This window comes from Helianthus annuus, chromosome 5, assembly GCF_002127325.2.
Source record: "Helianthus annuus cultivar XRQ/B chromosome 5, HanXRQr2.0-SUNRISE, whole genome shotgun sequence".
Lineage (NCBI taxonomy): Eukaryota > Viridiplantae > Streptophyta > Magnoliopsida > Asterales > Asteraceae > Helianthus > Helianthus annuus.
Window position 1 is genome coordinate 134,840,299 of NC_035437.2, and position 25,763 is coordinate 134,866,061.

Here is a 25,763-nt window from a genome sequence, read left to right on the forward strand (position 1 = left end):
ATATGAAAAACTAATAAGGGTTTAGAGTTTAGATGTGCCAAAAGACCAAAAAGGTTATTGGGTTTGTTTAATTGGTTTAGTGTCTTTTTTTTTAAAGTTAATTAATGGGTTGTAAAATCGTATTGTGTTTTAACTATCATAGGTTTGTTTTGAAGTAGTTTTTTTTATTTAAAATATATATTTACAAAATAATAAATAGGTTTGTTTTGAAGTAGTTTTTTTATTTAAAATATATATTTACAAAATAATAAAATTGCCCCCTGCGGATGGGCCGTATGCGATTGCACCTATCGCACATGCCCAAAGTTGTTCGTGATATTGACGAATAAAACATGTGTTTTATGTTAATTCTAAAACACCATTCATGTATTCACCGGTAATTATATTTGTATTCATCGATTCATACAATTTGCTTTTATGTTCAACTAGTTTTTTGACGTCGCGCGTTGCGGCGAAACTGAACAAATGATAATGTAAAACAAATATGATTTGAAAATAAAACATGTTGTTTAGAAAATCATACCATTAGAACGGTTTAGTTTATCATTGTATCGTTTTATGATACAAAATAAATACTTTATCTTGATTACAACTTCGTTTTAAGAAAACTTATAACGGAATGTCGAGGGAAAAAATCACTCACAACTACATACTTAATTTTTTTAAAAAAAAAGTTATAAACGTAAATTATTAAAGAAGTATAAAAGAAAAAAGAATTATTAAAAAATGGTAAAGGATATATATATGGTTTTAAAATAAGAAAAAAAATAAAAATATGTTATTAAAAGTAATAAATTATTATAATATATTAAATAAAAAAAATAATAAAAAGCTATACATTATTTTAAAAATAAAGTTACTATTCAACCTCTTTTGTGATTAATATATACAGTATAAAATATATATAAAATTGCGATAATGAAAACGTGTAAAAATTTTCATCCTAGAAAATGATTCTCATTTTTTGTTGGATAGTTCTCAATGGTTCCATCTAAACCTACACAGTACACACAACAACAAAGGTAACAAATGAGGCCCCATGCCCCCTAGTGAGTCACTGGTGCGCCCTCTTGCTCGAGCATGGGTCTTGTTCCGATAAAGACATCAAACACTTGCTTTAAAATATCAATTTATTGTCCTCCTCATACATTTAAATCTTTTCAAGTGGCTTCTAACCTATCAATATCAAAGTAAACTACCAATTAAATTATCTTCTCATTTCAACTATTTGTCTCATCACAAAACCAAAATTATAAAATACATTTTTCATTTTTCTAAAATTCTTCTCTTATACTGTCTGACCCGGTTTTGTAAATTGGATATACGAGTTTAAACGGGCCAAACCTGGACAAGCAGATGGTGTGGTCTGGTCTTGATCATGGCCGACCCTGAGGGTGGCGGGGAGGATCACCGGTTATGACCCGATATTCCGAAAGGCACGTTATTCTAAAAAAATCCGATATGCATATGTAAAAAAATAAATTAATAGGGTATACCCATACAAACACCAACATAGGCCCACTTACAAAACTATTTTTATGGCCTAAAAGCACGTTTTTTCGAGTTCGAACAGGGTACACGAATTCTCAGGGCCGGCCCTGGTCTTGATATTGCTCAAAAACCATCCGCTCTAGTCCAAACCGTCCGAGCTGGACCAAACCCAGAACTGACTCTTGATAGTTGAAGATTTTTTGTTAGGGGGGTTTGTGTCTGAGATCTTGGTTGGTACCCTATCTTATAATGAGTCCAAAGGTAAAGCTACACTTTTTATATATAACAAATAATTTAGATACAACCAAGATTCTGTTTGATATGCCATCATCAGAAATTACCAACAATCATGACTCAACTTTGTATTAATAGGCAATTATGGACGATTCTTGGTTTTCGGCCTCTATCTTCGTCTTGGTGATAGTTGTCGGTTTTGGTTGGTTTAATGAAAGTCTCTTTTCAAAAAAAAAAAAAAAAAAAAAGGCAATTATGGACGATATAAAAACCCAACGTAAATAACAATTTGAGATTGATTTATATTTTGTTCGAGATTGTAGATACGGTCTTTTATGTGTTATCATAGTTGATGAGATTGCTGGTATTTTGACCAAAGGGTTATATATCCTCTACTACGTCAACTAAATCTTCTTTTTTTTTGGTGGCTAAAGTTGTTTTTAATATTTAGATCCTTTCTAAAAAAATGTTTTATTTACCTATAATCTTAAAGTTTATTAGATTTAAATAACCCTAACTTTAATCGTTTGGCTGATGGCACTTTCAACTAACGAATTGTATCAAGCTTTCAACTTATTTTCTTGTAGTACTCATAAACTAACGGAAACCTAACTCGATTAGTTTTTTTTTTGCTGATGTGACACTTGTTTAGTCATTAGTGACGTGACATCTAACGTGACCATTTTAATGACGTGACATCCAATGTGACTTTTTTTTGAAGATGTGGCACATGTATAGCAACATGGCATCTGACGTCAACTAATTGAGTTAAGGTTCAGTTAGTTTGGAAGTGTCAGAGGAAAATAAGTTGAAAGTTGAGAGTGACATAGTACAATTCATAAGTTAGGAGTGTTATCGACTAAATGGTGAAAAGTTGAAGTTATTGTATGAACCGTTCGCGTAAATAAATAAAATAAAGCAAATTTTATTCACTAATTACAATACAAGAAAGAAAGAAAGCTGGAAAAATAAAATACTATTACAACTGAAATAAACGAATACAAGAAATGGAGAAGAAACAGAAAACAAGTTGGCTGAGTCACGTGTTCAACACGCTTCCCTTAAAACAAATTCCGAGTCTCCCAGGAGTACTCGTTTTGTTTCCCAGGGTACAACAACCAGAGCAGTAGTACTACCGGAGCTGACCTACAACCCGAAGGCTACCTTGAAGTGAGCAAGAAGAAGATCAGAAGATTGCAAAGAATTATTTGCATATGCTATGTGGTTGCTGGTGTTCTTCTACAGTGACTATGAGGCTGTATTTATGTAGCCTCTGTTTCGAAATAGTCAAAAGGAATTAAAGAAGAGGTTTAAATTGCATTAAACGTCTTCAATGCAATTTAATACGTCATTTAACTCGCAGTTAAAACCGTTGAATCGTCAGTTTCGAATGCTGAACTGAAACTGCTTCGTCATTAAATGCCGGAAGCTTCTGCGCGCGCGCAGGTCTGCACGCTCATGCGCACGTGCGCCACACTGACTCAGGTCCATGCGCGCCACGTCACCTGTGAGCCTATACGAGCACGCAACACAATCGCGCCGTATTGGCTCACTCTGGTGCGCCGTGCATGACACATCAGGGCCCATGCACCATGCGCGCAACCGCGCGCCTTCATGCCACGTGTACTCGCGCGCGGACTACCACGTCACGCACCTCGAACCCGCACGCCACTTCAACCACTTGGTCCTTGCAGCCCCTGTGATCCACCATGCGCACGTGGTAAAAAATACAAAGGCGGCTCTCAAGCGGCGATGCGAAGTGCAAAGTGCGCCATCAAAGCGCCACATTGCGTCTCATCGCCCGCGCCGCACCCTTCGCGGGTACACTTAGTGTGTGCTTCCATAAAACAATAAGGATGGAGAGTTCCCACTTAAATACCCCTTTAAGTTTCATCTCTCCTCATATGTGGGACAAAGTGCCACTTTCCCTTTTGTTTCAGCATTCAATGTTTCAAACACCAAACTTTGAGCATGGATATCTCATTCATCTTAGCTCCGTTTTGGACGTGGTTTAGTTCGTTACGAAGCTCTTTCAACATAGAATACAAACCCACAAATAAATATATAAAGAAACCTCTGTTTCTTATATTTATTTCTAGTCCAAAATAGGAAAAAATCATTTTCCTATATTTATGAAAAATGCTATTTTCACCAAATTTCCAACAGTTATTATCCAATAATCCAAATCTTAACATCTGAAAATATATTACACATTTTATGTAAACGATTTGTTTTAAAGAGAGTAATACCTTTAATGTTAAAGCCCAAAGCCCTAGCTTAATCGCTTACGCTAGTGGGTCGATCCTAACCTCTTCTCGGTTTCACACACTTCGTTTCAAGCTTAATGTTGCTACGAATGCTTTGCTTGCGGAGGAATGTTAGAACCTAAAGTAAAACTGGTCAATAGTTTAGGTTGGGTAACAAATTTTTAGTTTAGCATGTTACATTTTATGTGATGCAAATTCTACAAATATAGATTATGATGTAATGTTCAAAACAATACCAACAGATTCTCTCCCAACTCATATTTTATATTATATTACTGAGTTAAGATATCGTATCTGAGTTTTTGTTTAGAATATTGGATTTCGATATTGGTGGCAGTGATGGTGGTTTGGGTCTTTGGGATATGAACTTGATTGTTGAAGATTTGAATATTATTCCATGATATTTGAAAGCTAACGAACATAAGCAACGTGTCATAAAAAATATAATAATCATAGATGTGTAATAAAAAAATATTTAATTTAATCATCATCAGGTAATTCGAAGTGTGTAAGGGGAGGAGGGGTGGTGCGTTATTTTTCCGTGATAGGCTCCTATCACTCGTTATTTTTTTTTTGCATACCGCCGCCACCACCTTGGTAACGAGTGATAGGATTAACTCGTTTATATCACGCGTTGAAGAATTATTGAGGTATGTGTATGACTTGTACATTGTGTATTAATACTTGTACATTGGAATCTCATCACTAGTGATGACCACTCCCACTACAATTTTATCACTAGTGATAGAATATTGGGTGATGACATGGCATGAGTTGATTGAATATTGAGAGTGATAGAATTCTATCACTACTGATCACCCCCCTCCCTTAACTATATCTATCTATACTTTCTATAAAAGGAGAAACCTCAGTGACATAAGGGTGGGCGGGGTACCCACCGAAAACCATTCGGGTACCCCTCTTGCCGATTAGTGATGGTGATGCCAACATACCGGTGAGGTAGAGAGAGAAAGGAAACCGGTGGGGAGCTGCCGAAGAGAGGGGGAGGAGAGAGAGAGGAGAGAGGGAGAGGGGACCAATCAAAAGTTTCCTTTTTTTAAAAAAAAAAAAAAAAAACCAATTCACCTAAGAGGGGAGTGCCGCCATCAATTTAGGGTGTTAGGGGAGTTTAAGAGGGGAGTTGACGTGGCACACGAGGATTGGTTGGGCGTAAAAGAGGGGACTCACCTCTTAGGTGAGCACCCCTTACACCCTAAGAAAAGTTGATGTGTCAGCAGGAGAGGCTGTCCAACAAGGCTTTTCTAATGTCATTTTTACATCATAAAGCCTAATATAAAATATCATTTAAAATTTTGTCTAAACATCTGCCCTCAACATTTTATAATCAAACATCTGTTCCCAATAAACATCTGTCCAAATTCAAAATTGTGGCTCCACATTCAAAATTCAAAATTCAAACCATATATTCTAATCCTATAAATAAGATATAATTATCTGGCTCCACATTCAAATCTCTCTCGCTCATATCTGTGAGCGTATCTCTCTCTCTCTCTCAAATGCATCTTTCTCGTGATTCAGCCGCTAATCTCCGATTACACTTCTTTGTTCGAATGTTTGTTGATTATGTTTACATGTTATCGTTCCAGTATCATTGTTCCAACATCGTCGTTTCAATGAAGCTTCCCATCACACATCAACCTTTCAATATCGATGTTGCAGTATCATTGTTGCAACATCATGAAAAGTTGCATGTGCTACCTTCTTTGATGGGAGAGTTGCATTGTTCGATTTTCGTTAAATTGAAAGTCAGGTTTTCTTGCGTCAGTAAGATTTTCTTCTTTTATAGAAAGTATAGATTCGTGCAATATCGTGAAAAGTCAGATGTGCTACAACAGTTGAGAGGAGACCTTTGCATTTTAGGTTTGTTTCTTATTTTGATTAACTGTTGATGATGTTGAGAGTTTTTATTGACACTGACATTTTAGAATATGTTAAGATGCATGTTCATATTATTAAAATGAACTACTACATAGAAAAATAGAAATTTAATGAAATATTTATAAAGTATTACACGCTAGAGTTAACACTTGCTAGGATTTCGTAGACTCTGGCCTTTCTCCATGTGATTTCATGCTCTCTTTTGAATTTCAGGTCAGTTAGCACGTTGCAGATTTTCTGATCCTGTTTTAGAAGTTGTGTCAGAAACTCTTCTGCATTGTAACACCCCAAAATATGCAATTTATTTATGCTACCTTAAATGTCTAATTTTGTAAAATTAACTAAGTTAAAATAATGTGATGTTAGTTTAGAAAGAATGGAAGTTAGTATGTTAATATAAAGCAATTAGAATTAAAAAGGCTGAACTTGTAAATAATGAATGGAAATTATTAATTAAGAAATTAAAACATAAAACACACTGTGTGTTCTCTGGGAATCGACCAGAGCCAAAGGAGGGCCAAGAGAAAACCCAAAGTTCACAAATTCTCAAAATCAGAAGGAAATTAAGAGTTCTAATGGATGCATGAACCCTAAGTCGAGTAATCTAAGCTTGTTCAACCATTGGTAAGTCAAAATTTCTGTTTTGATGTGTTGTAGAAAGTGGGTTTCAACCCAATCTTGAAGTAAGTGTGAATAATTATGTAGTTATGAGTTAGGATTGCACAATAGAACAAGGAATATGTTTGATTCTAGGTAGTTGGATGATTTGAAGCATAAACCGACTTGAATTCGAGAGATAATGAAGAACATGAAGGAAATTATATGCAAATTATTGTAAAGGGAAGTATGAGAATTGTTATTGATGAATTAGTGATAGTTAAAAAACTGATTTGGAATGATTATTGTGGGAAATATTGGTTGTTTTTAATGATCTAAGAATGAACTAGTAGAACCATGCTTTAAACACTTGTACCTTATGCTTCGTTCATGTTATGCACACCAAGTGTTTGACAAAATGCCTCAATAAAGATGTTAGTCTTGTAAGTCATAAACTTTATGTGAATTGAATGTGTTTATGAAGTATGAGTAAATTGTATGATGTTTTATCAATTGGTGTGTGTAATTGGGTATGAGACATAAATTAAAAGAATGAATGGTTATGTATATGTTGGGATTGAACCCTATCAGAGGAACAGATAATTAAAGCCAAAACTGGAATACAATCAGAATCAAACTCAGATCCAACAGTATAGGTGTTAAGGAAGAGAGTTTAAGTCAAGCGAAGCAACAAGGGAATCAAGACCGAGGTATGCGACATGTACAATTCATGATTTTATCATATTGTTGTGTTTAACATTAGATGTGTTGAATGGAATCGTGTATGAAAGTAGTACTTGTGTGGACCCTTTTATGAACGGGTCGAAGGATGAGAATGTAAGAATAGAAAGAATGGTATGACGTTCCATTTGGAACATACTTGTGTGAAAGAATGAAAGTATGTAGTAATTTACAAGTTTGCGGATGTCATAATGGTTACAAGTCGATAAGTTGGATTCTTGAGTTAAAGGAAAGAATTTTAGTGCTAATAAGTTTACTTTGTTGTGGCAATGTAGGTAAATCACAAGTTTAGCTTTCAAGCTTCGCTCGGTTCGAACACACTTCAAGCCCCGTCTCATGTTCCGCTACTTTTGTAAAGAAGACAAATGTTTAATATTATGGTTGCTTTGTCTATAACTAGTAGTTAAAACTTAGTTCTTGTTATGTATTTTGAACTTAATGATTTTCGTATGTGTGTCAAAGTTGTTTGATGGTATTTATTATGTCCTTTAAAAAAAGTGTCGTGTTAAACATATATTTTGAATGTGAAAAACAGGGGACTGCTCGTTTTACGAACGGGTCATGCCCAAATTTCGTTAGATAAAGCAGGTCATTATTTAAATAATTTAAAAGAAAAATTTAGGCGTTACAAGTTGGTATCAGAGCCTAGGTTTGAGGGATTTAAGCATCAAATGCGTGAACTCAAACCGAAAGCTCGTGTGAAGTGTGTGTTCGTTCCGCGGCGCGAAGCAAGTAAGTACCTTTAAACTTAGAATTTTGCATTATGAATAATTTAGTTACAAAATGTTATGGAAGGGTGTGGGATGAATCGGATCAGTTTGGGTTAGAACGGGTAGGAAAATGGCTGCAAAAATATAAAAAAAAAATCACCCATAGTACGTTGGGCGTCACCGTAAGCTACGGTGGCTACCGTAGCTTACGGTAGACCCTAAGACAGAATTGCCACCGTAAGACAGTAGCTTTGTGGCGTAAGGAAAAAGGGCCACCGTAAGCTACGGTAACCAACGTAGCTTACGGTGGGGACCATTTTCAGCCAATTTCAAATGCATTGTTCTGTTTGATGTTTTTATCACCCGGGGAGTATTGAAGACGTTATAATAAGACTCTAAAGAATGATATTATGTATGAATGTTGAGCCTTCAAAGGAAGTTATGTATTACTAGTATGATTATGTGATGGAAAGGATGAATGAATGCTTGAATTAAAGAATGATGTTTATGTGTAGATGGCGGATACGAATGAGGATGAAGCGACACAACAAGAACAACTAAAAACTATGATTTCGGAAGAGATTGGAAAGGCAATGCAGGCAAATATTCCTCATTTAGCCCAAGAAGTGGAAAGTCATGTGTTGGAAGTGGTGGAAACATTGATGGCGAATAAGATGGATTAGTTGAAGGGGATGATTGGAGAAATGCAAGGAAAGAAAGGAACTCGCAAATGCACATACAAAGAATTTATGGCGTGCAACCCATTACCTTTCAAAGGAGAAATTTATCCTATAGCATGTCAAAGGTGGATTGCAAGTACCGAGGCGGTGTTCGTAAGGAGTCATTGTGAAAAGGAGGATCAAGTGATTAGGTTAAAGAAGGTGTTGGATAAAGTCATTTCCTTTTCTCAGTCCGCGTTCATCAGTGGCAGGTTAATCCTAGATGGGCCGCTGATCATCAATGAGACTTTGAATTGGGCTAAAAAATCTAATAAAAAGCTTTTTTTTCTCAAGATTGACTTTGAGAAGGCTTACGACAATATTAATTGGAATTTTGTCATCGACATGCTCTCCCAGTTGGGTTTCTCGGATAAATGGAAGAATTGGATTAAGGGGGTTCTGTCGTCTGCTAGGGCCTCGGTTTTGGTAAATGGTGCTCCAACGTTTGAATTTCAGTGTTTCAAAGGCATGCGTCAAGGTGATCCGTTGTCTCCGTTTCTCTTTGTTATCGCGATGGAAGCTCTATCATGCATGATTAGAAAGGCATGCAATTTGGAGATTGTGAAGGGGGTTCTTCTTCCGAACGGAGGTCCTGTCATTTCCCATTTACTCTATGCTGATGACGCGGTTATTTTGGGCGAGTGGTCTAGTAATAACATTATGAACGTGGTCAGAATCTTGAGATGTTTCCATCTCTGCTCGGGTCTTAAGATTAACCTCTTGAAGTCGAATTTGTACGGGGTCGGGGTGCATCCTAATGATATAAATGATATGGCAGGTGTTATTGGGTGTAATGCGGACTCTTTCCCGTTTAAATTTCTCGGGTTAAATGTGGGGGCTAACATGAATCGCTTAGAGAATTGGAGACCGGTTTTTGATTCGTTGGAAAAACGGCTTTCTCTTTGGAAAGCCTCGTTGCTCTCTATCGGTGGGAGAGTCACCTTGATTCGCTCGGTTCTTGAAAGTTTGCCTAATTATTATTTCTCCCTATATAGAGCTCCGGTCAAGGTAGTGAAGGATTTGGAAGCCTTGATTAGGAAATTCTTGTGGGGAGGGTCCCCGGAGGTCAAAAAGGTCCATTGGGTTGCGTGGGATCGGGTGGCCTCGCCGCTCGACTCGGGTGGATTAGGGCTCCAACGCCTCAGAGACGTTAACGTTGCTCTTTTATCCAAATGGGGGTGGAGGTTTAAGAATGAGCAAGACAGTTTATGGGTGAAGGTCGTGAACGCCATCCATTCCGGTGGGTCGGCCTGGGACTTCCTGCCTTTGAAGAAATCGCTTGGTGGAGTCTGGAGTAATATTGTGTCGGTTTTCAAGCGGCCGGTTATTGGCAGCTCGCCGCTTCGGAATTTTTTTAAAGGGGAGGTAAAGAGTGGCGATAAAATTCTGTTTTGGTTGGACCCGTGGCTGTATGATATCCCGTTAAAGGAGAAGTTCCCGTACCTCTTTAAGCTCGAGTTGGTGAAGACGTGCAGTGTGCGGGATCGTTTGGATGGAGAAGGGCTCTGGCTTTGGAGACATGACCCGGAAACAAGCCAGGAACTTGCTGAATGGCAGGTGTTATCCGCTGCCTTGGGTTCGGTTTCGCTCGATACGGGTGAAGATAGGTGGTCTTGGCTGGGTAATGGGTCGAAGGATTTTTCGGTTGCGGCTGTTAAGAACCTCATTAGCTCCTCGCGTGACTTTAGTAACCGTTACGTGATGGAATGGTGCAAGTGGGTTCCCAAAAAGTGTAACATTTTCGCGTGGCGCGCCGACTTGAACAGGATCCCTACGTGCGACGCTCTCGGCAGAAGGGGTATGACAGTGATCGACGACATGTGCAGTCTTTGTGGTGATGAGTTAGAGACGGTTTCTCACATCTTCTCGGCCTGCCCGATTTCTTTGGGTGTTTGGGAGAAAGTTAGCCTCTGGTGCCGTATACCGAGATTTTTCATATTTTCGTTCAGAGATTTAATTGAGATGCACAATGTGGGGGATAGTAGGAAGGCGGCTCGTGAGGCCCTCCAAGGTATTGTGATGACGACTTGTTGGTTGCTTTGGAAGGCTAGAAATAACGTGAGATTTAACGGCATTAGGAGTAGTGTGGAGGAGATATTTAGTGAAGTTAGAGTTGTTAGTTTTTTCTGGTTCAAACATAGAGCAAAGAAAGGGGTTTTTGAATGGGGGGACTGGTGTAAATTTGTGAGTATGTAATTTTTGTTTGTTTTGTTCTCCTGCCCCGGTTTTCGGGTGCGGTGCTGTGAATGAATTTCTCCTTTCAAAAAAAAAAAGTGATGTTTGCCACCGGTTTGTTACAACTCCAAGCTAAAGACTGGTGGGATGCTTATAGTAAAGAGATTGGGGAAGACAAAGTTCAAGTCTTCACGTGGCAAGAGTTCAAGGAACCTTTTCTAAAGTAACACTGTCCGCAATCTGCCATTGACAGGATCGAAGAAGATTTCTTACATCTCCGCCAGAAAGACGAAACCATTGATGAAATCACCAACACTTTTCTTGACAAGCTGAAATTCTGTAAAGAAATAGCGGGAACGGAAAGAATGAAGATAAACCGCTATCATGGTATGTTGAAGGCTGAATATCGGGAGTTCATAATTCCCGCTAAATGTGAAACCTTGAATGAGCTCATTAACTTGGCCCGAGATAGGGAGATTGAACTAAGAAGACAGGCAGAAAGAGGTGAGAAGAGAGTGTCTGAGAATGTTCCTAGCTCGAGCCCGTCAAAGAAACAGAAATTTCAAGATCAGGGCAAGAAGGATAAGGCGAAGGGTAGCATTCCGAAATGCAAAACTTGTGGAAAGTTACACACGGGGGAGTGCTTGAAAGGGAAGAAGGGCTGTTACAATTGTGGTCAAGAGGGACATCCATACTATAGATGTCCTAATCCTACCAGAATGTGCTATAACTGTTTTCAACCGGGTCATATTAAGGCTGAATGTCCCAAGCTTCAACAGAAAACCGACAAGGAAGCAAGAAAGGAGGAAGCCCCAAGAGCTAAGGGGATGATGTTTCAGATCTCGACTGAAGAAGCAAAGGACCACCCGAATGTTGTGTCAGGTATATTCTTATTGAACTTGATGCCTACGTACGTGTTATTTGATACTGGAGCCAGTAGATCGTTTGTATCAAGTGAATTAGTGTCACACCCCTCTTTTAGAATCGAGAGAATGCACGTGCCATTAGAAGTAGAGATAGCGGATAGTAAGAGTTATTTGCTGCACGAAGTTTGTAGAAATTGTGAAATTATCATTGAAGACGAGAAGTTTACCATTGACCTTATTCCCATGGTATTGGGGGAATTCAAGGTTGTAATTGGCATAGATTGGCTAGCCAAACATCATGCCGAAATTCAAGGCGAGAAAAAGGTAATTCATGTGTTAACACCGGGAGGAAAACGAGTGAATATACAAGGGGAAATGAATGTTAATTCGAAGCTTTGTCCTATAGTCCAAGCATTCAAGTATGTGCGAAATGGAAGCAAGGCGTTTCTAGCCTACGTGGTGGATACTAAGCAGAATACCCCTAAGATAGAAGAGGTTGAAGTTGTGAACGAGTTTCTTGATGGATTTCCGGAAGATTTGCCGGGCCTTCCACCAGAACGTGAGGTGGATTTTAAGATTGAATTGTATCCCGATGCCAAACCTGTAGCCAAAGCTCCTTATAAGTTGGCCCCAACTGAAATGCGGGAGTTAATGGTTCAGATACAAGAGTTACTCGACAAGGGATTTATACGCTCGAGCGTATCGCCCTGGGGTGCGCCTGTACTTTTTGTCAAAAAGAAAGATGGTTCGATGCGCATGTGCATCGACTATCGAGAGTTGAATAAGCTGACGGTGAAAAACCGATACCCGTTGCCCCGAATCGATGATCTCTTCGATCAGTTACAAGGGGAAAGTTGGTTTTCAAAAATTGAGTTACGGTCCGGATACCATCAGTTAAGGGTACGGGATGAGAATGTGGCGAAGACGGCATTTAGAACGCGATATGGACATTACGCGTTATTAGTAATGTCCTTTGGGTTAAAGAACGCGCCCGCCATGTTCATGGACCATATGAATCGAGTTTGTCGGGCCATGTTAGACAAATTCGTTATAGTTTTTATTGATGATATCTTGGTTTATTCCCGAAGTAAAGCCGAACATGCATGCCATTTGCGCGAAATTCTTGAAGTGCTCCGTAAGGAGAAATTGTACGCGAAATACTCTAAGTGTGCTTTCTGGCTTAGAGAAGTACAATTTCTCGGTCATGTGATTAAAGCGGATGGTATCTTAGTAGATCCGTCAAAAGTGGAAGCTGTTATGAAATGGGTACCTCCAAAGAACTCAAGTGAAGTGAGAAGCTTTTTGGGTTTAGCAGGCTATTATAGGAGGTTTATTCAAGACTTTTCTAAATTGGCCCTGCCGTTGACCAAGTTAACCAAGAAGAATGAGAAGTTTACATGGGGTACAGATCAAGAAAAGGCGTTTCAAACTTTGAAGGAAAAGCTGTCGAGCTCCCCGGTACTAACCTTACCTGATGGAATGGAAGACTAAGTGGTGTTTACTGATGCATCACACCAAGGGTTGGGATGTGTTTTAATGCAAAGGGGTAGAGTCATTGCTTATGCTTCAAGGAAATTGAAAACACATGAAAGTAATTATCCAACCCATGACTTGGAATTAGCAGCAGCAGTGTTCGCTTTGAAGATATGGAGGCATTATCTATACGGTACAAAAAGCACAATTTATTCTGACCACAAAAGCCTTAAATACTTTTTTCGAGCAAAAAGATTTAAATATGAGGCAACGAAGGTGGTTAGAACTTCTTAAAGATTATCATTGTGAAATCCTTTACCATCCGGGTAAGGCAAATGTAGTGGCCGATGCCCTGAGCCGAAAGGATTATCCGCCTCCAATTCAAGTAAAATCCATGAAAATGGTGGTTACACCTCGATTTCTCGAAATGATTAAGGAAGCCCAAGTCAAGTCGCTGAGTGAAATGGATTCAACAAAGGAAAGAACAAATGGGTTTGTTGATAAATTAGAAGAAGGACCAAGTGGAATTAAATCAATGTACGGCCGGATATGGATACCTCGGTTTAGTGAAGCAAAAGACGTGTTACTCAAAGAAGCTCACAAATCCTGATTTTCGGTTCATCCAGGAGCTACAAAAATGTATTTGGATTTGAAGAAAAGTTATTGGTGGCCCGGTATGAAACGTGATATCGTCAAGTATGTTGCAAAATGTTTGACCTATTTGCAGGTAAAGGCAGAACATCAGAAACTATACGGAAAGTTGCAACCGTTAGAAATTCCGGTATGGAAATGGGAAGAAGTGACGATGGACCTAGTGACCAAACTTCCTAAGACAAGGAAAGGTCACGATGCTATATGGATGATCGTGGATCGCCTCACCAAGAGCGCACACTTATTACCCATTCGGGAGATTTTCTCTTCTGAAAGGATGGCTGAGATCTATGTTAACGAGATAATATCTCGACATGGAGTCCCTGTATCTATTGTGTCGGATCGAGATACCCGATTCACATCTTGATATTGGCAAGGTTTTCATGAGAGTATGGGTACAAAATTACATTTCAGTACCGCCTATCACCCCCAAACGGATGGTCAGTCTGAGCGAACCATTCAAACACTCATCGACATGCTGCGAGCGTGTGTGATAGATTTCGGGGGAAGTTGGGATGACCACTTGCCATTGGTGGAATTTTCATACAACAATAGCTACCATAATAGCATTCAAATGGCACCGTATGAAATGTTGTACGGGAGGAAGTGTAGAACTCCAATTTGTTGGGGAGAGGTGGGGCAAAGAGAAATTACGCCGAATGATGTAGTAGATAAAACTAACGAAAAGATCGATCTTGTGCGAGACCGTTTAAAAGCTGCTCAAGATCGACAAAAGGCCTACGCAGATCGAAGAACAACCTATCGAGTTTCAGATAGGTGATATGTGTTATAAAAGGTTTTCCCATGGAAAGGTATAATCCTTTTCCGTAAACGAGGAAAGCTAGGCCCACGTTACATAGGACCTTTCAAGATTTTAGCCCGGGTTGGGAAGGTAGCATATCGGTTGGAATTACCGTTAACCTTAGATGGAATACATGACACATTCCATGTGTCGCAATTGAGAAAGTACTTAGCGGATGAGACGGCATACGTGCCCCTCGACGATATTGAATTGGACGAAAGATTGAATTACATTGAAAGACCGATAGCTATCAAGGATTCCAAGGTAACGCACCTTCGGAACAAAACTATAAAGCAAGTCTTGGTGCAATGGCAACATCGGAAAGGATCAGATCTTACATGGGAGTTAGAAGATGAAATGAGGGAGCACTACCCGACATTATTTGGTACGTGTTAAGGTTTCAGGGACGAAACCTCTTTTAAGGGGGGTAGACTTGTAACACCCCAAAATATGTAATTTATTTATGCTACCTTAAATGTCTAATTTTGTAAAATTAACTAAGTTAAAATAATGTGATGTTAGTTTAGATAGAATGGAAGTTAGTATGTTAATATAAAGCAATTAGAATTAAAAGGGCCGAACTTGTAAATAATGAATAGTGTAGGATCGTGTTTCGACCTAAACGAGTCGTTCGGAAGAGCTCAAATCCGTTTCAGAGGCGGAAACAAAGAAACGGACGTGAATACAGCTAGAATCACACTTTAAACCTCTTGTATATTGATTTTACAGCATTTATAGTTACAAGGAACACCGGCAATACCTCGGTATCAAATCTGGAATCGTTACAACTGAAATGAAATAACAACCTATTTATACTAAATCTGGTCCGCTTATAGTGACAACAACCATAAAAGCGGACCTCACAATTTCATAAAAGCGAACCTTCAATGTTTGCCATAAAAGCGAACCTCCACATTGCAGAAAAAGCGAATCTTCATTGTTATGATTTGACCTTCAAGTGAACCCTTCCATGTGATTGAACCTTCAAACATAAGCACTTCATTGGACCTTCTCATCAAAACTTCTCATTGGACCCTTTAATGGTCCAATCATCAAATAGCTTTCTAATGAACTAGAAAACTACAAACGGCCAATTTCAATATTCATGATTCATGATGTCACATGTGATGTCATCAAGGTGATGTCACATGTGATGTCATGCTTGATCAGATCTGCAACGAGACTGAGACTCGACATAAGACGAAGACGACAGATGACTGCACAAACAGACTCCCCCTCAGATGTTGACGAGTCTTAAGTGTCGAGTCTTCAACGACTTCAGTTTTTCTCACAGTGTAAGCATCCTCAAATCTTTCTCTTCTCTTTTCATCATCATCAACAGACTCTCCACGACCAATCTCTACTCAGATGTCTTCAGACTCCCCCTTTCGATATATTGGGATCGCAGTCTAGCATGTTGAAATCTCAAATTCTTCAGGTATCGGAACCTGGTTCTCTATCACTTAGAAACCTGCACATCCTCTACCCAAAAATAAATTTTCTGATGATAACTTGTAAAGATCTAATGATTCACTTGCAGAAATTATACAATCAAAGATAATGTTACAATGTTAATCTTTGATAAACCACTTGAAGATATATCATTTTAATTTTCAAAACAACACACTCTCCCAAACCATCTGTTCATCAAGTTTAGCACCCGGAATTTTGAAAATCAGCTTTTCAATACCAGTTGTCGAAAATATTTTTGTATTTTTTTTCAAAAATTTATGCTAAAACACACTAAAATCTTTTTGGATTTTTGACATAAGAGAAATAAAACGCAATAAAGAAATATTTACAAACATTATTTTTGAGAGTTTGTGTAAGAGGATCATATCAGCTTATGAGACAAATCACCAACACCGTTAAGCTACATTTCATTTTAAGTTTTAAACAATTTACCTAGATTGTCAGCATACTGGTCCACTTAAATTTTCACACAAAGTTCAACTATTCTGAGATATGATATTAATGTTTTAGAAACTAAAACTTATCCGTGTGTCCCACTACTTGAATATACTCCCGTATCCAGATCCCAATATTCAGTCTTACAAGTGAGTATACCACAGATGATATCTGTAAGGGGTTAGGTGCGAAACCGTGAGAGCTCAGGTCAGAACTTCCGTTCAGCAGAGAGATGACGGCTCGACTTTTGGTGGGTCCCCTTTAGAGGATCTTTTTTACAACAGCAATGACTATCAATTTTATTGTTTCATCGATTTGTTGAGGGCGGCGCTTTTTCAAGCATTTGCAGAAAGTATTATCCGGGGACTAGGTCAGTACTTCCATACAGCAGAAGTCCCGGGATAATACCCCAGATATCACTGAGCATAAAGACCTAGTATCTCAGAATAAGGGACCTTTCAAACAAGATTTCAGGGGTTACCTATATATCCAAGTTTGTGTTAACCCACAGAACAAGCAAGTTTGAAATTTCGGTTTATATCTCGTCACAGTTTATTAAATGTGCAAAAATCTACTGACACATCCACAATAAGATTGTTTAATACTTTTAAACTTTCCAAATCTTTAGCATGTTGTGATAGTCCACTGATGTACTATCATTTCCTCTTTTTCACAACAAACTCATTTTTGGTTTTTATCATGTTTTTGTCTTTTTCAAATTTTCTAATGTTTTTGGATTTTCAGAAATTTTCTACTCCCCCTAAAATGCAAACACATTAATGAAAATTGAAAACAAACTGTACAGAAACATGACAACCGATATCAAATTGCATCAATTCGCCATTCACTTGGCATAAACAATCAGAACTCCCCCTATCAACAAACTATTTTCTCATTTAGATTTCAAAACACTTAAGTTTGTTTTAATCAAAATGATTTTTCCGGAAAATAAGTTTGTTTGATTTTACCACTTGTAGGAATATCAATGCTAAATTCGGGGATGTGGTTCATCATCTTGTCTCTCAATCACTTGTAGGAAAATGCAAGTACAAATTAATGTCCTTGATTTACCATATGCACAAGTTATGCACAAACAAATCTACTAACCACTTGTAAACAAACACAAACAAACCTTTTTACCGTTTGCATGATTGACATTACCGTAGCAAATTCCTAAAGAAAAATGCCGATACCTGCTCCTCGCTTACCAACCTGGAAGCTCCGGCATAGTCCTTAAACCTGTAAAATTTTGACAATTTTAAACACTTTCAAATCATCCTAATTAAACATGAAAGATGCCGATTCCTGATCCACGATTACCAACTTGGGATCTCCGGCAAGTCCGGTGTTTTACTCAAACATAATGTCCACCCAAGCCTCACCAGCCTTGGGTGACTTTGGAACACATCTGTCCCACCAACATTTTGATTTATAAAATTCTTTAGCACCCTTTACCTTCTTATCAACCATCTTCCCAAAAATATGTTTGACTTTCCCGTTGAAAGCCTTTTCAACATCAAATTCTCCTTTATCAGCGAAGAATTGATTTGAAATCTCAGTCTTTCCAACTTTCTTCATCAAATTTTCTTTTGACAATTTCGGAAAATTCTCATCGTTCACCACTGGAACGGAATTCACAATCTTTTTATCAACCAATGACTCCTCTGATTTTATGGAATCAGATTCATTGTCAGAATTACTCTCAGATTTAACAACCCATTTTTGTTTACTCAAATCGACTTGTCTTTTGTAAAACCGTTTTGAAGTTTCACCAACTTCCAAAGTCGATTTATCAACACATTTCTTTTTCATATCAGAGTTAGAAGACACTCCCTGTTTTGAATAAATGGACTCTTGGCAGTTCCAAGCAATGTGTCCAACTTTTTGACACTTGAAACAGGTTCTTCTATCAACTCTCGAAGCAAACTTCCTCACATTCTTCTTTACTTCAGCAAGAAACTCTTGATTGGACTGCTTCCAGAACGGTTTCTTCTGTTCATCCTCTGAACTTTCTCCTGAAACGAATTTTGTTTTTGGTTTATAAGTTTTCTGATTTTTATAATTTTCTGAAGAATTGAAACCAAGACCTTTCTTTTTGAGATTACCATTATGGTTTGGTTTCTTTCGATAACCTGAACCATAATCATAACCCTTTTTCTTGTTCAATCTCTGTTGAACTCTTGAAGTGTACTTTTTAGGTTTTTCAGTAAGATTTACATCTTTTATTTCAGAAATATTAATTTCTGTTAATTTGGAAACCTGTTTGATCATTTCAGTTTTGACACTTCTTATTGGGAATTCCTCATCAGAATATAATTTGTCTGAATCATTCAATGTATATGCTACTTTGATTGATCCATCATTCAAATTAGATTTTGATAACAGAAATTCTTTATTGTAAACCCTCTTAACCGGCGAACTCGGACTTTTCTCAGACAAACTCAAACTATCCAACTTAGACTCCAACTTTGACTCTTCATCCATATCCAACACCTGATCGACAACTTTCTTAACTAACTCGGACTCATGATCAGTGTCAGACGCTGTGAATGTAACATCAATATTGTCTGGTAATTCATCAGTGATTTCAGACTTTAATTTGATGCTTAGAGCCTTGTCTACTTGTTCCTCATTTGGTTTCCTGGGGGAATAACTCTCAAAGATAGGAGGCGGACATCTGTTATACTTGACACTTGGTTTCTTACCATTATCCTCTTCTTTATCTTTTTCTTTCTTCTTGAACGCTTCAAGACCTGCAACAGTAGGATAAACCCGATCAATCAGATAATCACAAGTAGTGTAACTCAACAACAATCGGTTAATCCTTTCACTTTCTATTTTCTCAAGTTCCAACTCCTTCTTCAAGTTAGCACAGTCTTCAATATAATCATTTATGACACTTTGCTTTGTCATCAAAGTTGCACTCATCTTGTCATTTGCTTTTTCAAATTCTGCATTTGCTCTTTTCAAACTGTCAACTGTCCTGTTCAATACGTCGTATGACTCTTTCACATACTTCACATCAAACAGTAGATCTTCCTTAATCTTTTCTAAGTCGACAATCTTTTTGTCTTTCTCAGCACACTCTTTGCAAGGTTCTGAACATTTCTCACAAGGCTTAGTAACTTCAACCACCTTTTCAACTATCTTTTCGACTTCGACAGTCTTTTCAACTTCTACAAGTTTCTCGACCTCAACAATCTTTTCGACAATCTTTTCTACTTCGACCACCTTTTCAACTTCAACTATTTTCTCAATTTCCACGAGTTTCTCGACTTCGACAACTTTCTCCACTACTTTCTCTACTTCAACAATCTTCTCTGTTGCAATCTCAGCAGTTGCTTCATCTTTTGTTTCTACAGCTTCAGTCTTCGCCTTTTCATCAGCGAGTAACTTTGCTGCTTCTAGCTCTTTCTGCAATCGAGCAATCTTCTTCTGATTCAGCATTTCAACTTTATCTGCATAGAAAAAATTAAAACTGTCAGGATCAATGCTTTTTCTACATTTGTTAAGATACTCTTCCTCATCATCCGTATCAACATCACTTCCAAGATCTGGAAATATCGGAATCCTTTTCTGACAATCTTCATTTTGATCCAGAATCCTGGTAACAAGTGCAACATCAGATTTAGTTCCACTAGGTATATACTTGTCCCAGCTAAATCCCTGTGCAACAAACTCATCACTTTGATCTATTATCCCATAATAAGCTTTCCTATTGGCTTCTTCAATCATTTTCCCATGAGCAGATTGCGGTTCCTTTTGTTGAGGTTTTTGATCGATTTGATGAAAGATTGATTTCTGATAGTAATTGCTTTTTTCTTGACTACCAGTTGACTCTTGGTTCTTACATTCCCGTTTAAAGTGACCTTTTCCTTTACATCGGAAACAGGTAACCTTTGACTTGTCAAAACCAAGTGGAGAAGCAGCCATTCCTTGGAACTCGTCTCTGCCCGTAATCTGTTCAAATTTTTCAGCTCTCCTGCAGGCACTAGCTAAGCACCACTTCACATCCATCAGCTCTAGCTCTTCTGCATCGATTTGGTTGTAATCTTCTTTTGTGAGCATCGGATTACCAATCCTTCCGGCAATCAAACTCTTATACGACTCTAACATGGCGACAAGAGATGCCATGTGTTGCTTTGCCACCTCAGGAGAAAAAGGTTGACCATTCTGAATGTTCAAGGTCACATTACACTGCAGATTTGTAGAATTTTGCTTCTGAGGGCTAGGTGTGTTACTGTTTGGATCAAAGCTTGAGAATGATGAAGTAGATCCACCACTTTGAGTTGTAGTACTTGCATTTGGACTTGCAGAACCATCAGCACTAAATGCAGTACTAATCTTTGGACTTTGACTGGGAGTGGTCTCAAACTTATTCCCTCGATAGTACAGACTGACATCTTGCTTTGCATTTGGATTTGTCATGATAGCTGTCTTTTGAATATCCAGCTCCTGCTCTTCGATTTTCTGAATAAACTGAGCCAAATTCATATTTTCGGACTTTCTCATAAGTTTCACAACCATCAAATATGTTCCCCACTTGTGCTGTGGTAACGCCTCAGCTAGTTTATCGACCCACTCATCGTCCTCTTTCTTTATATCCAACCTACCCATTTCCAATACCAGATGACAATATCTATCAATGGTTTGTTTCGTAGTTTCATGATCAAATGTAGTAAACATGTCAAACGATTTCTTCAATAATGCCTTCTTGTTTTTGATCATGTCAGTACTCCCTCTGAATTTCTGAATCAACGCTTCCCAGATTGATCTAGCTGTACCATTATGTTGAAGTAAGACAAAGATATCTTCTTTAACCGCTTGCTGAAGGATGCTGATCATCACTTTCTCACTAGTGTACTTCAACTTATCAGCTTCAGTAAAATCATTGAAACCCTTTTCCAAACCGCGTTCATTCTTTGGTTTCTCGTAGTCTTTCAGTAAAGAACACCATGCGTCGAATCTGTAAGCTTGAACCCAATTCTCGAATCGGTTCTTCCAACCTTGAAAATCTTCAATGTACATGAGTTTCGGTGGTTTTTGATGAGTTCCCGTCTCATTCTCATTATACAACGCTTCAGCAGGAGTTACAGGGGCAACGGGTGTCGCGAACGCATTGTAGAACTCTTCAGCCATGTTTCAAAACTCAGATGATGCTTCGGGAAATACCTGACAACACACAAACAAAAAACACAATCAGTTTAAAGATTTATCAATTAATGGAAACGAACTGGTACTCGAACTGATGAATTTTCTGTGCGGACTGAAAGTTGACACATTGAGCGGACAGCTATGATTTTTTTCAAATGATCTCACTACACTTCACGACCTTGACCGAGTTTGAAATCAAACGAACTGACAAATTATGAACGTGTGTAATGGTTGAATCGAACTCGTGTCGAAAATTTGCGGACTCGTTCCAATATGGTTTGAATGAAATCACCACTGAATGAATGAGCTTGATATGATGAACCAGGTAATATGGGCTTTGAATGAATACAACTCTAAACTCCAACTGTTAACTGAGCCTTTCGAGTGATTTGGGCCGTTTAACAACAACAAATCAACATTTATATCAAATAATGACAAAAACAAGTTGATTTTTAAAGATGATTGGATAGTTTTTAGGTTGGTGGGTCGGTTATAACAAAATGATGGGATTGGGCCAAATTGTTAATGGGTGATGACAATTTTAGTGGGACGGTGCCTTTGACTTTTCATTAAGATAACTTTTAATTGGGCCTTTTGGGCGGTGAACATGATTAACAACACATGGGCCAATGAATAACATCACTATTAAACCGATTTGTTTTGATAAGTTTTTGATAGGGCCGCCCAATACACTCAACAATAAAAGTTCAACTCAAATGATTACATGCAGCCGACATTTGACATTTATCATCCACTGATTGCACCGATTTATAACTAATGAATTATTGGGCCTCTAATATAATGAAACTTCAAATACTTTCAACATCACCAAAAACAGTGGCCGACAATTATAACAGTGAATTATTATAACCGATTTATCAGACTGTGTGAATTATTGCACCGATTTGACTTTGTATTTATTATAACAGTAGCCGACAATTGATTTATTATAACAGTGCCAGATCAAAACACTTGTCTAAAATCGATAATAACACTCAATATCCAACAGCCTTTTTCAATCGGTTCACACAACTCAATGCATTATCACGTGAAATACTGAAACACTTTAGATCTGAATTAGACTATGATGGTCACAAAAGCGAACCAGATTAATGTCTTTATAAGCGGACCACAAATGTTACTAAAAGCGGACCATATGTTCCTAAAAGCGGACCACAAATGTTACTATGAGCGGACCAAGAACTATGAAACCATTTGAGCGAACCTTGGTATTTATAAGTGAATCTATATGACGTCAGCAAAGAACGAACAACTTTCAAGCGAACGTTCAATTTGAATCGATTTTAAGCCGATTTTGGTTCTGAAATTTTCCAGGTTTTGTTAATACATGATTACGCATACACTGTGTGAGTTTAAAGCGATTCTAACCGTAAAAAGTTCTGTTTTTTCGAAAAAGAAAGGTGTAGAAGCAGAAAAAGTGATGAAAACGAGCTGTATATGCGAGATCTCCTCCTCCTTGGCTCTGATACCAATTGTAGGATCGTGTTTCGACCTAAACGAGTCTTTCGGAAGAGCTCAAATCCGTTTCAGAGGCGGAAACAAAGAAACGGACGTGAATACAGCTAGAATCACACTTTAAACCTCTTGTATATTGATTTTACAGCATTTATAGTTACAAGGAACACCGGCAATACCTCGGTATCAAATCTGGAATCGTTACAACTGAAATGAAATAACAACCTATTTATACTAAATCTGGTCCGCTTATAGTGACAACAACCATAAAAGCGGACCTCATAATTTCATAAAAGCGAACCTTCAATGTTTGCCGTAAAAGCGAACTTCCACATTGCAGAAAAAGCGAATCTTCATTGTTATGATTTGACCTTCAAGTGAACCCTTCCATGTGATTGAACCTTCAAACATAAGCACTTCATTGGACCTTCTCATCAAAACTTCTCATTGGACCCTTTAATGGTCCAATCATCAAATAGCTTTCTAATGAACTAGAAAACTACAAACGGCCAATTTCAATATTCATGATTCATGATGTCACATGTGATGTCATCAATGTGATGTCACATGTGATGTCATGCTTGATCGGATCTGCAACGAGACTGAGACTCGACATAAGACGAAGACGACAGATGACTGCACCAACAAATAGAAATTATTAATTAAGAAATTAAAACATAAAACACACTATGTGTGTTCTATGGGAATCGACCAGAGCCAAAGGAGGGCCAAGAGAAAACCCTAAGTTCACAAATCCTCAAAATCAGAAGGAAATTAAGAGTTCTATTGGATGCATGAACCCTAAGTCGAGTAATCTAAGCTTGTTCAACCATTGTTAAGTCGAAATTTCTGTTTTGATGTTTTGTAGAAAGTGGGTTTCAACCCAATCTTGAAGTAAATGTGAATAATTATGTAGTTATAAGTAGTTATAAGTTAGGATTGCACAATAGAACAAGTAATATGTTTGATTCTAGATAGTTGGATGATTTGAAGCATAAACCCACTTGAATTAGAGAGATAATGAAGAACATGAATGAAATTATATGCAAATTATTGTAGTGGGAAGTATGAGAATTGTTATTGATGAATTAGTGATAGTTAAAAACTGATTTGGAATGATTATTGTGGGAAATATTGGTTGTTTTTAATGATCTAAGAATGAACTAGTAGAACCATGCTTTGAACACTTATACCTTATGCTTCGTTCATGTTATGCACACCAAGTGTTTGACAAAATGCCTCAATAAAGATGTTAGTCTTAATGTGTTTATGAAGTATGAGTAAATTGTATGATGTTTTATCAATTGGTGTGTCTAATTGGGTATGAGACATAAATTAAAAGAATGAATGGTTATATATAGGTGTTAAGGAAGAGAGTTCAAGTCAAGCGAAGCAACAAGGGAATCAAGACCGAGGTACGCTACTTGTACAATTCATGATTTTATTATATTGTTGTGTTTAACATTAGATGTGTTGAATGGAATCGTGTATGAAAGTAGTACTTGTGTGGACCCTTTTATGAACGGGTCGAAGGATGAGAATGCAAGAATAGAAAGAATGGTATGACGTTCCATTTGGAACATACTTGTGAGAAAGAATGAAAGTATGTAGTAATTTACAAGTTTGCGGATGTCATAATGGTTACAAGTCGGTAAGTTGGATTCTTGAGTTAAAGGAAAGAATTTTAGTGCTAATAAGTTTACTTTGTTGTGGTGATGTAGGTAAATCACAAGTTTAGCTTTCAAGCTTCGCTCGGTTCGAACACACTTCAAGGCCCGTCTCATGTTCCGCTACTTTTGTAAAGAAGACAAATGTTTAATATTATGGTTGCTTTGTCTATAACTAGTAGTTAAAACTTAGTTCTTGTTATGTATTTTGAACTTAATGATTTTCATATGTGTGTCAAAGTTGTTTGATGGTATTTATTATGTCCTTTAAAAAAGTGTCGTGTTAAACATATATTTTGAATGTGAAAAACAAGGGACCGCTCGTTTTACGAATGGGTCATGCCCAAATTTCGTTAGATAAAGCAGGTCATTATTTAAATAATTTAAAAGAAAAATTTGGGCGTTACATGCATTCTTCTGGAACTCTGATGGAGGAGAGTGGAAGACTTCATCGAGCAATGCTATGCTGTTCCAGGTTTTGTTATAATTAGTGTAATTGATTATGTCGACTTTCCTGTTTAGTTCTTCGTCTGTTCTTTGTTCTTTGAGTGACCACATCGAGAATTGTGTTTTAACAACGCTGGTGTCTGACCAGTGGTAGAAGCTGAAGTTTACCATGTAGATTTTTTGTTGGTTTTTCTGATTTGGAAGAATTTTTGACAGAAAGTGATTTGTAGGACAATTTGTTGATGTTTTGAATCAAAAGTAATCATCGTTCTTTTATAGAGTTTAAAAACGCGTCTAATGGTAAATGAAGAGGTTAATTGTAATTGTGATAATCTGCTTTTGTTCTTTGAACTTCGAAATTTTGTCCCTTGGGTTTCTTGGTACTTAATTTTACAGTTTTCCCATAAAAGTTGGGGTTTGAAAAGGTTTTTGCATTAAAAGACTGCTGTTTTGAAATATACATTAATATGTTTATATTAAATCTAC

At 37.7% G+C, this 25,763-nt stretch overlaps 1 long non-coding RNA gene across 1 annotated transcript; it reads left to right on the top strand.

Annotated features, from left to right (window-relative positions):
* Window positions 1-7,159: 7,159 nt before the first annotated feature.
* On the top strand, window positions 7,160-25,003 carry LOC118492344. The gene is made up of 3 exons (XR_004893282.1): window positions 7,160-7,198; window positions 24,525-24,578; window positions 24,885-25,003. It is a non-coding gene; the product is annotated as an uncharacterized LOC118492344 (long non-coding RNA).
* The last annotated feature ends 760 nt before the right edge of the window (window positions 25,004-25,763 follow it).